At 46.0% G+C, this 14391-nt stretch overlaps 1 protein-coding gene across 3 annotated transcripts in view; it reads right to left on the bottom strand.

Annotated features, from left to right (window-relative positions):
• The window catches only part of rhobtb4 (Rho related BTB domain containing 4), a 37992-nt gene extending 24954 nt beyond the window's left edge, over positions 1 to 13038 (bottom strand). Inside the window, exons 1-2 of one of the 3 annotated variants that reach the window (XM_076159719.1) lie at positions 12902 to 13038; positions 12077 to 12230 (exon numbers count right to left, since the gene is read on the bottom strand). The gene's annotated coding sequence lies outside the window, so the exon portion shown is untranslated. Of the gene's footprint in view, positions 1 to 12076; positions 12555 to 12901 lie in introns of those variants that run through there. The other 2 variants (XM_076159720.1, XM_076159718.1) reach the window with 2 other exon arrangements.
• Between the last annotated feature and the right edge of the window lie 1353 nt (positions 13039 to 14391).

The following is a 14391-nucleotide window of genomic DNA, read 5'->3' as shown; positions in this document are numbered from 1 at the left end:
CGGTGGTCAATTATTACATAAACACTGTATATTTGAAATACAAAATGCATAATAGAGCCGCAATCTCACAGACAGAGCCAAGCGGACATTTGTTGAATATGCAAGAAGTAGAGATTTGTTTTATCTTTGACCAGTGTGGTCTTTAATACCCTGAGAAAATGCTGCTCCCTGACCCGGCTGGCATGGTCAGAATGAAACAGCATGAAAGATGGGCTGGAATGCTGAGGGAGAAAGCAGGGGTTCAACAGCACTGGGCACTGAGGGGGCTTTCAAATCTGGAGAGGCAGCCCCTTTGTTTGAGAGATGTACTTGTGAGAGTTCTCAGGCGGTGCAGGCCGAGGTGCTGCCTGGCTTCACAGCTACTGTAGACGAGTTGGCCCTTGTTTACGAGCTTTACCGCTCTTTTATTAACTGCGTGGGAAGTAACTCCCCAGAACTTTTCTACCCTTTGGTGAGATTAAAGTTGGGAGAAAGAGGTGAGATCGTTGCTTGGCTGGCGCGACCGCTGCACCGCTCAGACAACAGAACTAATTTTCTTCCAAGATGTGTTCAACAACAAAATGTTCCTCCAGCGCTGAAGAATCGAAACGTTCCGATTATTTATTTAGAGGAAAAACATGTTGTTCAGGCAAATAGGACTTCATCCATCCCAAAGGACAGATCTGTTTTCATTGTCTAGGCTCCGCTGAGACTTGACCCCAGATTGCTGGGTTCTTCAGAGTCCAGAGTGCTATAACTGCCCTTTTCACCTTTTCAGCTACATTTCTGCAATTCATACTTCAGCTGCAAAATGAGTTCTCAGTTTGAAGAGAAATCAGATGCTTGATTAGTGTGATTGTTCGTGTGTAAATGTGTTAAAATGCACTTGTCACAGCATCAAGCAACGCTCAGATATCTGAAAATGGCACACTAAAAGACTGAATATCACAAGGGGAAGGGATTCTGTCACATGATATACATTTAATGATGTATATTTATTATATAAGTTACTCATTTTGTTTCGTGAAATCTATGTTTTCCGAATCAAAGTTGGTTTATTAGTTTTGGGGAGACGATTCTGCTGTAAACACACAACACTGTAGCTGCGAGAGGCTTTTGTGCTCCCCATAGCCAATGAACATGATGATTATGATAATGTAATTGATAATATATTGGAAATCTAACCCTATTCTCACCTCTACAAGTACGCCAAAATATCCAACAGCCCCACACACACACGCCCCCCTTCCCCAACACTGTACTAGGACTCTTCTAAAGCTGTCAAAACACCCAGCTTCTCACACTCCCCGTGTCCACTGAGACTTCGCCTCACACACACACACACACACACACACACACACACACACACACACACACACACACACACACACACACACACACAATGTAAAATAGCGTACATGCAGCCGTGTACACAAGTAGGTCAGAGCTGTAGTGGGTCTTCAAGCACCATGGAACTGATAACAGTATCAAAGATTACATTATAACTTGCAAATATGTCCACATGCACACACACGCAAGCACACACATTTTCACAAAAATCTACAGCATGGTGAGATCAGCAGCTCATTTGTTGGGAAGATGATTCTTCTCATACACACACACACACACACACACAGTTTGACATAGAGAAGTGGTTGACATGTGTTGCCAAAGTCGGTACCATGGCATGAAACAGAGCGTGTGTTGTGTGTGTTTTGTAACAGCCCGCCTTTTGGGTAACGGGTGATGCACATGTTTGTGGATAGCGCGTCAGTTTAAGTGAAAAACATTCAACGCTAGATAACGCCGGAGAGAGCAGAGTGAGAGACAGAGAGAGTGTGTGTGTGTTTGTGTGGGGGAGAGGCCAGGGATATTGTTTACCTCCTAAGTTATCAGTGGATTCTCTTATCTGCAGTCAGTTAGAGAGCTCGGTGTGTGTGAGCAGCTGTTGTTGCCTCATTATGTCCCTAATAAGGACACATCAACAGAAATAATGACAGAAAGAAGGAGAATCTAAGTTTCTTGCCTTTTAGATACATAAGGTGACCATTTCTGGCAGAATATGCAATCAGATTATTCATATTGTGCTTGATTTGGCCGTAAAAGTGAAGATTGTGACCCTTTTATCTGTGATCATGAGCAGGTGTGTGTGTGTGTGAGAAGAAGTCATCTGGAGACAGCTGCCCTCTACTTTTTCAAATACGCTTTGAGAACTTTCACAGAGTATTCCACAGACCTCTGACATCTGGCCCCCTTAGATAAGCGTTCCCTCGCTGGTGCCCGAACTTGTCGCGGCTGGTGATGACGGCGCCGTGACGCCGGAATATGTAGGGAATGTGAAGTGGCTCGGGCTCGAGACGGCACAAAGGGCTGCATGGAAGCGGGAATGGTTGGGATACAACGGGAGGGAAGTATGGAGCGCGGGGGTTGTTGGCGCGGAGAGGCAGGGATGTTAAGTGTGTGTGTGGGGGTCCCCGCCTCCTTTCTGCTTCTGAGCAAAAGCAGACCTCTGATTATGATATTAATGCCAACTTAAATGTTTCACAGCGAGGCGCCTGGCTATTGCAAATCAACGCCTAGGATTAACAAGCATGCAGCGCTGCACACACTCCTCCTCTCCTTTACTAGCTGCTTCCACACTGGCATAACACTCCATGTAGAGTCATGTGGCATCTGGCGTAACCCCACCACCACCACCAGCAAGGGCACATCTGCCCGTTATCAGTCCATCCATACCCACGTCTCTCTGGCTTACGGTGTTCTGCAGAGTGTTGGCCTGTCAGGACTGAAACATCGCCACAGTGTTAAGTAGGAAACACTTTGGTGAGAAATTCCAGCGTCTCTGTGGGCTTCTGGCCTTGATGCTTTAACCCTGTGTCAAACAAATCATACTCTCAGACAGAAGAGTGTCTGGGGATCGATGGAACGCAGGGGTTTGCTTTTGTGAGCAGTTGAAGGATAGAGTGGATGCTCTAAATACTTCACTGACACAAATCTGTTTTGATGAAGACATAGAGTTGTAGAGGTGGTCGACTCTGAAACACGTAACACACAGGCTGGGGGGTTTGCACAGACACGTCCTGCATTAGAGATACACACACCACTAGCTCACGCACAGACACAATAGGTGCATTTCTGATTTGTCTTTTCAATCAAAAATGCAGCTATGTAACAGGTACACATACTGACAAACACACACACACACACACGCACACACACACACACACACACACACACGCACACACACAGAGCTGGACAGACACATACAGGTCAGTAGAAGTGCCTCCTGTGCTGTGGCTGTCAAGTGTCACAGCTAATCTTATTAAGCCTCTCTGCAGGTTCAAACTCTTTAAGAGATCGTTCACGTCATGGAACATTAGAATAATGGGGAACATCTTAAAGTTAGTTCCCTTTGTGTTCCTTATGTGTTTGGTTGCTTACGTCATCACCATGATGTCATCAAATTAACAAAGTGATGTCATTCAGCAATGATGTCACATTTATTTATACGGCACATCATTTCTCATTTCAGAGTGTGTGAGCCTTATGAATAACTAATCATCAAATAGTGTGATGGGAAATTTGAAAACAAACAGTTGAGCTAAAGACATGCAACAACACTATTATGGCGACGTATTTACATGCAGAGTATATCAGGATATGTTATCCAAGTAATGCAGGTTGTAAATGCGTCTCATTATCACGTTGTTACCCAGATAACCTAATCAGGATACTGACAAGAGAGTTTAACCCCTTTTGCACAAGGGCAAGAGAGATCTGATGAAATGGGAAATCAGGAAGAGAGAGGAGTTAAGGAGTGTGAGGGACCAGTCTGTAAGTCCAAAGCTGGAGTAAAGCCAAGAGCCGAGGACAGATGTCTGGCTGGAGAGCAGACCAGCAACAAAGGCGGGTTTTAGGTAAAGCCTGGGGACTGAGGGAGAAGGCTGAAGACGATGACTTTGAGAACCCAAAGCCTTGAAGGCTGATGGGATCTGGCAGACTGTAAAGTTATTATTTCCACCATTTGGTGTGCTATCTGGTGCCAAATCCCTTTGCAAAATATGAAAGGGGCCTGGCAGGGTGGGCACACACACAGACCGGGCAATGGGAGGATGAACTCCAGACGCACCATGATGTCATTACAATGTCAATGTCACAGCCATTTCTCTGTCGTATCACATATCTTGAGTTAAACAAGTGTAATCCACTGAACGTGTTCTCTGCATCGCCTCTGATTAGATTGGTAGCATTAAAGCCAGACGTACGTGGCTTCACTGCCGGTCTGAAATTGAGTTAATCACCAGATATATTCCCTATTAACCTCTTGATTCATCTTATCGTAAATCCATCTGATGGATCACAGAATAGCCTGAACATGAAGTATTCTCTTACCTGCTCCGCCTAATAGAATTACTAAATACATGTAGGACAAATTAAAGGGTTTGCATACAACAATAAAACTGTTTCAGCCTATGGAAGGAGAACTGGTTCTGCTCGCTGCTTAGAGAATGAGTAGTGTTTGTGTTCCAACTTTGTCTACCTACCTCATGTTCAGGCAGCTGATCATGAGGTCAGCTCTACTAACAGCTGTGTCAACAATCAGATCAATGCTTGGGGCCAAGCGATGTAATCAGAATGGCTGTGCTCTACCAGAGGGCCTTTATCGCCCTCCCATCGCTAAGCTTTGACACTCCTTTGCAACTTGTGGTCATGTTGGGAATGGTGGTGACCTCTCTGAACCTCAGACAACTCTGCGGCCACTCTCACACCCTGGTGAGGTTGTATCAGAGGAAACTTTGTGCCGGGGTTAAGATCAGACAACAGAGGAGGGGTGAAGGAGTGCAAGTAATGCTCCCCCCCCACCCCCCTGTGTGTGTATGTGTGTGTGTGTGTGTGTGTGTGTGTGTGTGTGTGTGTGTGTGTGTGTGTGTGTGTGTGTGTGTGTGTGTGTGAAAAAACATAACGCAACCAGGAAAAGCCTGAATCAGATATTTTTTCAAATGCAGCAGATGCAATAGTACAAACTACAGACCCATGTGACTATAATAAGGGCAGGGGGAGTGGAAGAGTGGAATAGTGAAGAAAGAGATGCATTTGGCCTGGACACGGGTCAGCCAGTACTCCAGAAACAGCCTGATCAAACAGAGAGTAAAGCCAAGCCAAACACCTCTGGACTTCTTTCTGGCAGGGAGAAGCAGAGCAGCAGAGCATGCTGAGATCACAGTGCACACAGTCAGTGCAGAGCCGCAGCACGCTCTCTGCACCGTGCTCTGCATAGTGCATAAGCCTCGAGCGTGCTCGCTCTCTCCCAGGTAGGGAAACGGACATGGATGGTCCAGAGCAGAGCAGGGGCAGGAGTGTAAAAGCAAAACTAACAGACGGAGAAACAGACAGACAAATAAACAGCATTACAGACATCCCCTGCATAACAGGAAGCTCCTTTGTTGTGTTTTCTTCGAAAAGCTCACATGATCCCAGTTCCTCACATTGTAGTGTACTCGAACAAACAAGAACACAAACACAAAGCTTTGCTGTCATGTGAAAATCTTGCATCGCACAAACCGCCCGGCAGCAAAGTGATTTTATTGATACGGAGCAATTGCATCTATTGTATCCGTTCGGAGGTTTGAAAGGATTTCTATGAGGTCAAGAGGTCAAAGCGTTTTCTCAGGAGAGGAAACATAAAACATGGAGATTTGGAGATGCAGTGAAAGATGCAGCATGATACCCGGGGCGCACCCGCTCAGATCAGTCACAATAACAAGACGTCGGCGCACAAGTTCAAATACACTTAGACTTCCGTGCTCTCACACACACACACACACGCAGCTCTGATACACAGTAGGCATCCGAAAATAGTGTGATGGAAAAATCTATACTGGTGTCCGGTTATTTCCACACGGCCGAGCCGTGGTCTGGCGCTTTCACTGAGCGTACAACAACCGGCGTGCGCGTGACGTTCTCTCACCGAGCTGCCCGCCAAACCTCACAACACATCATCATTTGAGTGAGGGCAAAGGTCAAAGTCACTTTTTCTGTGAAATCCCACCAAGGTGAGTTTAGATCGGACCGAGCTGCGTTTAATAGTAATCGTTACACAAGAATTAACTGTAGAAAGTCCAACAACACTCAGGAAGTCAATATCTGTGTGTAACGTGACCACTGTGGGGAAATCTATTGGTATTAAGTGGCGAGGATGTAGGAATGATATTATTGATTTACATTAAATATTTATGTTGAAATGAGAGCAAAGAATCAGTTCAACCCTTCACCTGTTTAAGAATGAGATGAGCAATTCCTGATTTACAATATGAACACAACAACAGATTATTTCTATCCAGATGTTTCTAGCCGTTACTTATCTTCTCCAATTTGTTTCACTTATGGGACTTAATATAATAAAGAGGATCACTTTCTTTGTATCAGTCTGACCTTCACAACCCAGATTTTACTGTCATTTATTGAGGAAATCTGTTCATACTTAATATGTTTATAAACATAATGTATAAGCCTCGTGCATTCAGTGAAATTAATTGTTTTTCCGGTCAAATTTGTTTAAAGTCGTGACTAAAAATAGACGGCCACTAGCTGAGGGGAGTCACACAAACACTTACTGGGATGATGACAGAGCTCTCATCTGCAACCTGCCACATTGGGTTATGCCATCTGATTCATGTGTCCTGGTGAATGTGTGTGTGTGTGCGTGCGTGTGTGTGTGAGAGATAGAGAAGGAGTGATCGAGGGAGAGAGAGAGAGAGAGACAGAATGTCATTCAGGTTGCATCAGCCTCCTGAAACTCGTTGACATTGGCAAATGTGTGATTACAAAGACAAAGAATAAACTACATAACAAGGGCAACACCTTAACCAACCTGTGCGCACACACACACACACACACACACACACACACACACACACACACACACACACACACACACACACGGCAACTTTGAAATTGGTCTGACTCTGACTACTAAACATCCTTGGGCGTTTCTTTCACTGCAGAATAATAGAAAGAATTGTAATATCATAGAGTGACAAGTAACGGCCGTGAGCGTACGTGTGTATACACATGTGTGTGTTTTACTGGGTTTGTGGGTGTGCGTGTAAGCATTTCAACATGCATAACTGCTGGGTGAGAGGCACAGCAGGGGAGGAACACGTATGATGGGAGGTTAAAGAAAGAGAGAGAGAGAGAGAGAGAGGGAGAGAGACCATCTAGGTACAATGAGATCAAGCAGCAGCTCAGACACTTTGGCACCTAAAGTCAAAAGGACACAAAACGCTGAGAAACACAGCTGGGGTGAAGAAACCATCCACTTCTCTCTAATCTCTCCATCTTTCTCTCTCTGTTAACATCTCTCTCCCTCTCCCTCCCCCTCTCCCTCTCTCTCTCGCTCCATGTCTCACCCCCGACAGGCAATCACCACCAGCGATCAAGGTGCTAATTGGGCTTTCTTGATTCATCATTTTGGAAGCCGCAGCTGCTGAGTATTTGCGTGGTGGCGGGATATGTGTTGTTATTACAGGAAGGCAGGTGGGTGACAGAGAGGACGCACACGGCCAAAGCGTTGACAGCGAGACGAGAGACGCGAGAGAGTAACTTTGCGTGCGAGCGGCAGAGACGGCAGACGCACGGGTGTGTTTGGTGTCTCGCCCGGCTTCCTGTGTCCAGAACCAACGCACCTCCCACAAAACGCACACATCCACCTCCTACGGTGCGAGATGCAATCTGTGATCCCAGCACAAACACACACACAGATACACACACACACACACACACACACACACACACACACACACACACACACTCGGAACCAAGTTGGCATATCCTCTGTCATATGACTGTGGAGCCATCTCACCCAGGGGGATCGGCTTTCTGCCACAAATGAGAGGAGCAGATGCTAAAGAAAGAGACACCCAGGCATCAAATTACATACGGGAGTTGTGCATCCACACACACACACACACAAACACACAGAAATATGCATCCCATAATCACATACACAGATGCACAGGAAGCTATATTTGTTGCGGTGATACATCCGCAGCACTGTGAGCTAACATGGAAAACAACACACCAGCGTGAACGCAAATAGAAGAGCGCACGAGCCAAGCGTGCAGTGGCATAACACGGCTGCTTGCTATACTGGAAGTATATGTGTGTGTGTGTGTGTGATTGTTTATGTGTGTGTGTGTGTGTGTGTGTGTGAGAGAGGTTTGATCCCTCTGCTGCTTTTCCTGACTTAACCTCTCAGAGTTCAAAAACAATCAGTCAGAGTTGTGTGGCTGACGGGGTTGGTGTGCGTCTGAGTGTGTGTGTGTGTGTTTTTGGGGTTGGGATGTGTGTGTGGGGTATAAGAATAGGGTTTCCCCCCTTCCCCCGTAAAAACTGCACCTGTAACATCACAACACTGACATCGTCGGTTACATTATGATGTAATTTCACTTCTTCTTCTTCTTCTTCTTCCTCTCAAATCTTTACTGGCTGTGACGAGTTGCTGTCACTCTGTTTTGATTCACGTGTACACACAGATATTGCAGATGGAACGTGTGACTCTGTATGTGAGGAGCCTGATCAGTCACCCGGCTTTACTGTCGCCTCTATAAACGCCCGGCCTTCATTATTATTTACACTTTTTACTTCCATCTAAATGGGATTATGTCGTGTCATTGTCATTAATTGTCATGTTAAACTTAACAGACTGTGCTTTGCCTGCTACTCTGTCTCCATGGTCACCTAATTCCCATGTGTGTCACATATCCAAACTCTCATTATGGATTTATGGTGTAACTTTCTGTTTCCAGTTTTGAAACAAACTTGATCAAACTTGAAGATTGGACACACAAACCTTCTTTTAGAGTTAAAGATGAAGCAATCACAGCTCTGTCTGGTAAGTGTTCTATATGTCTTCATCTGATGAGCCAGGAGTTACTCATGCTCTCCAAAGCTCTAAAGAGCTCAGAGGTTTAGGAGATTTAAGGCTCCAAATGAGCGCTGGACTCAGTTTTGACTTGTTTTTATGGATTCAGCCTGTGTGGAACCTTTGGCCCGGAGGTGCATGTTCTCTCCCCCTGTATTCTGTCAACAATAAAGTTGCGCAACACCCCACCCTGTCCACGCAGCCACCCTAGATCTCTGGACTCAGACACCCCGCACCCTGTCCTCAGAGGAAGACACCCTCTCCACTCTCTTATCTCCCCTCTCTGAACACTGCCCTCGCCCTCCCTGGATACACTTCATTACCCACGTCCCTTAAGTCTCTCCTTCCCCCTTAGCCAGCTATTTTTTGTGCGTTGTACATTCTGAAGGCATAAGATCAGCTGGTGCGGACATACGTGTCAATTCTGCATTCAGACAAACAACAAAGTGGTTAATTTGATGTTCGTGTCAGTGTTTATCCTTTGTTACCATCTGCTTGCGGAAGCGTGTAAAGCTAATCACACTCGGTCACACACACACACACACACACACACACACACACACACACACACACACACACACACACATACACACACACACACACATACTGAAAGGAGGGACACAGTGCAGCAGATAACCACATTAGGGGACATTAAGACGTATGTCCAAAGGATTCTGATGTGAGGGATTTGTTTATATTTCTGGTCTAAGAAAGGAAAGCCACTTTTCCTTCTCATCCATGAGCACATATGCAGATACTCCGGAGGGACGTGGGAGAATGTTTTCATTTCTGTAATAACTTTCATTCCAATCTTTTTGTTATCACTATCATCAGAGATGGTGTGGGGAGAAGTGAAAGCAACACGGGTCACTATCAAGATTTAACACAAGAGGCGATATGCAATCATGTGTCTGGCATTCCCTCTCTTTCTCTCTCTCTCTCTCTCTCTCGGCCTGACCTGCTCTTATTTCCCTTCAGCCAAAACCCCCCTGTGTCCCTCTTCCTCAGGATCTGCACTCCTCCTTTCCAACCCTGGGTGCCTCTTCCCTTCCCTTCCCTTCCCTTCCCTTCCCTTCCCTTCTCTTCTCTTCTCTTCTCTTCTCTTCTCTTCTCTTCTCTTCTCTTCTCTTCTCTTTTCTTCTCTTCTCTCACTCGCTGCTCTTTCGGCACTTGAACATTCTTTGCACACGGACACGCCGTTAAAAAAAACAACCAGAGGGGCAGCCAATAAGAGGCAGAAAAAAGAGAAAGACAAACTCTACAGTTGCCATCAGCAGCACAACTGCCTCTCTCTCTCTCTCTCTCTCTCTCTCTCTCTGTCCTCCTGTCTCTCTCTCTCTCTCTGCCCCCCCCCCCTCTCTCTCTCTCTCCCTCCCTCTCCCTCTCTCTCCTGTGTCTACTTCACTATGTTTTCTCTTGCTCTCCAAAACTTGCATAAGAGGACAAACATCATGTGGTGCTGGAAAGAGAAGACACTGTTGTATGATGACTGTGAGTCTCTGTTAGGGATTTTTCAATGTGTGTGAATGCCTGTGTTGATACCCATGTATACGTGTGTGTGTGTGTGTGTGTGTGTGTGTGTGTGTGTGTGCTATTTAATTACAGTGCCATAAAGTTGAGCTGCACCTCTGTCCTTGTGTACATACATAATGTCCACATGTCTCACAGCGTGCACACTCTCGGTCAATAAGAACACACTTGTAGCAAATGTGTGTGTGTGCGATATTGCTCCCTACACCAAGACAGACAGCCCCGTCTTATATGACTTCCAGCTGCGTGGACTTGGCCGACTACTACACTGCCATCCAGCAGCCAAGAATGTTTGGTGTGCAACCCCGACTGGAAAGCCCCAGTTACCGATACACACATACACACACTCCCGGGCCTCATCTGGAGACAAACGTCCTCCTTAGAGCGGCGGGCAGACGGAGGGATGGGCCTCACCCCAAAGGAAGAATGGTTCAAATTCCACAGCTGATAGAAAAACACAGAGGGACGGGACGGGACAGAACGGAGGAACTGATGTCACCCACCCCACAACACACACAAACACACACCCCCCCACCATCTGTTCTCCACTCACAGAGTGGGGAAAAGAAGGGAAGAAAGAAAAGAGCAGAAATTCCGTTGTTGAGTGTATTTTTGGTGCGGCGGCTGACTGGTGTGTGGCCGTTCACCCAGTTTAGTTCAGAGCTTTGTGCTTTAGTGCTCCTATTCTATAAACAGTGGCCGCAGTTAGAGTGCCTGGAAAAGAGAGCCTGGAGTTATTCTACACCTCAGCTGACTGGAAGCACTGATCCAGGCTGCAGGTGGTCTGGAGGGATATTTCATTATGTGTGTATCCTTACACACACAGAAAAAAGCTCAGACTTGTGCAGCAGAGCTCAGACCGGCTCGCAGATCGGCAAACGAACCGCCGGTTTGAGCTTCGGTTTCAAAACAGGGAACATAGAGGCCGAGCTGCTGCAGGAGTGGAACACCTATAGCCCAAAGGCAGCATTCCTCTCACAGGGAAAAGCAGAGACGAAAGCACAAACACTTCATTTCTACATCATCGCGCAGACTTAAGACACATAGATATCACATTTCTGTTGCTGCATTCTTTAACATAAACAATGATTGTTTCGGTGCCATTATGCCTGTTTGAACTACAACTACAACTACAACTTTACTGTTGACGTCAAACAGTAAAGTGCCCCTTTGCCCCCTCAGCAGTCTGCAGCTTTATCACTGCTGTGCACATTTGCTTCCCTGGGCAGACTTGAGGTGACACACCCATCTTATTTCCCTCTGTTTCAGCACTTGGCGTCTAAAGATACAACACAAATCATTAAAAGCTACATTTAAATGTCTATGCTGACAGAGTGTGTTTCCCAAATTTAGACTTCAGCCCAACCTAATACTTTGTCTAAGATGCTTTAATTGCTCGGTGCTCAAGTTTAAAGACATCGTTCCAACTTGTAAATAAAACTCCTAAATCTTGAAATATGTGAAGGAAAAGTGCACACAAAGCGATTTTTTAGGTGGTTATAAAATCGCTTCCCACGTGTCGTGTGCAGCGTGGGGCGCTTTGTTACACTTACAGCAGCACAAATCACTGCTTCTTATCAACACCGTGCGGGTATTCTCAGCGATTTCTCCATAATAGTCCCATTATTGTGTCTGTCCTCTTACCTTTACAAAGACATGCACCTCTGGAATCCGCTGTCCTCTCACTCCTCCGCTGTCCTCTCTCCGCTCCTTGTCTCTCTCTCTCTCCCTGTGTGTCTGTCTGAGTCGCTCTCTCTCTCTCAGTGCTGCGCTCCTCTCTCGCTTCTCCCCATTCGGGCTGTAATGAGGCACAAATCACACTCGGATCACTTCGCTGCGTTCCTCATTCCTCCGCGGTTGACAACAGAGTCATCAAAGAGCTCGATCGCGGCGTGTTCTGGCTTCGAACACGTCCTCAAATTATCGGCTGCGCGCTCCTGTTTGTGTATGTGTATGTGTATGTGTGTGTGTGTGTGTGTGTTTTGGTGGTGGTCTTGCCCAAACACAGGAATGCAGTTAAGGGGGAAAAGGTTGATGCATGTTGCGAATACCTGCACACACGCTCTTGTTTGTGCTTGACGGGATCTGTCTGCTTTGGTCTGTGGTCCTGATGCGAGTTGTGTGTGTCTCCCCCGTCCCTTTGTTGTTTCTGTCTGTCACACCTACCGGCAGGGAGGGGTTTGGTGTGTGTATGTGTGTGGGTGGGTGGGTGGGGGGGTCCTCCACTTTTTTTTGTCTCTCTGTTGGCTGTTTTTTTTTTTTTTTTTTTTTTACGCCTCTTCTGTCTTAGAATAAGGATTTTTTTCTTTCCCCTACGCGATTTCAATCAGGTCTGTTACAAGTTCTACAACAACATTAAACAAAAATCACAACGCCTGAAAAAAACAAAGTCATTCCGCCTTTTGTCCTCCTGCACCTTCATCCTTCCCGTACATCCAAACTCCGGTGCGTAACTGGGCTCTGGCTCACCTACAATCCTCGCCTGAAGTTTCAGTCCTCGCCGGGGGAGTGAGGCGATGCCGCTGCCTGAGTGAGAGTGTTTGTGTGTGACTGTGTGTGTGTGTGAATGTCCCTCTCTCTCCTCTCCTCCCCTTTCCTCCAGCGTTGTCTCTCTCCCGCTCTCAGTTAGCTTATGACTTCACTGCGCGAGCGTCTGTCGTCGAGCGCAGTGACGTCACACTCATCAGTATCGCCACACCCAGCCATCCATTCATAAAGTACAGAGAGAGAGAGAGAGGCAGCAGGAGGACAGGGCGCAGTGTGGACAGACTGGCTCAGTCATATTCCCATATGCACTGATATGAAGCCTGGGATTCATATTTATCGCTTTTATTTTTATTTGTTATCTATAACTACTCGTTTTTCTAGTTGTGGTAGAATTGTTTTATTGTTGTTATGATTTTGATGTTGGGACATTTAAGTGTGTCTTTAATGCATTATAATATACCAGTCAACCAAAGTAAATTGCATGTTGGTTTTAAATGTACACAAACATACGGCACTACGCAAAATACACACAGTGTGCATGTGTGCGTATGACATTTACTGTGTTGTTCAAGAACATTTCAGCCAGGCCGGTGCTTACAGCCACTGGAGCGTACTCCACCCTTTGGAGGTTACCATGTGTCTGTGGTGTGTCTACATACTGAGCCTGTTGGTACTGCATTACACACTTCTGCATCTGTATTGTTTGTGGATTTGTAACCTTTGTTATTTATCCATACATCTGGCAACCTATACCTAATTACTATTTGTGTGCATGTGGTGGCTTACCACCTGCTGGGAGTGTGTTCAGAGTCATTACTCAGCTCAAATGCTGTCCATCTAGACGGCATTAGTCATCATCTGTCACGTATGGGGAATGTATATGCTGTCTGGGGATTTGGTAACTGAAGTAGTAAGCTTTTGGACTAAACCCGCAGAACAGCTTTTTTATATCCAATTATCTCCATGCAATTGTTTACTGGAGGTTTCTAATCTAAAATAATCCATTGAAAGTCACTGAGCACTTGTTCAGATGCTTTTGATGCAGATTTTATTTTGAAGTGACGATAAACGAGCTGATAATAGGGAGGCAGTGGCTCAGTGGGTAGTGCTTCCGCTTGGGAACCGGAGGGTTGCCGGTTCAAGCCCCTGCCGAGGTGCCCCTGAGCAAGGCACCGAACCCTCAATTGCTTCCCTCTCTGCGAAGGGTGGTAATGTAATGTAAGTCGCTTTGGATAAAAGCGTCTGCCAAATGATCGTAATGTAATAGCGTTGGTTTACACTCCTATCACCCACTCGTGAGTCTCGGAACAATTATTTTGCTGTGCACACTCCAATTTTCCCCAATTTTCCATGTTCCACAAATCACTACCACAAAGATGTAAGCTCAGCGGAGGTTTCACCTTTACATGTTTAAAATCCTATTACTGGGCAATACACACAGATATACAACTATATAATATACGTCTCTCTCC

Source organism: Genypterus blacodes, unplaced genomic scaffold, assembly GCF_046128005.1.
Source record: "Genypterus blacodes isolate CSIRO-AG114 ecotype Tasmania unplaced genomic scaffold, CSIRO-AGI_Gbla_v1 ptg000099l_1, whole genome shotgun sequence".
Lineage (NCBI taxonomy): Eukaryota > Metazoa > Chordata > Actinopteri > Ophidiiformes > Ophidiidae > Genypterus > Genypterus blacodes.
Note: the sequence above shows the minus strand (reverse complement) of the source record. Positions and strands in the feature narration are given on the sequence as shown.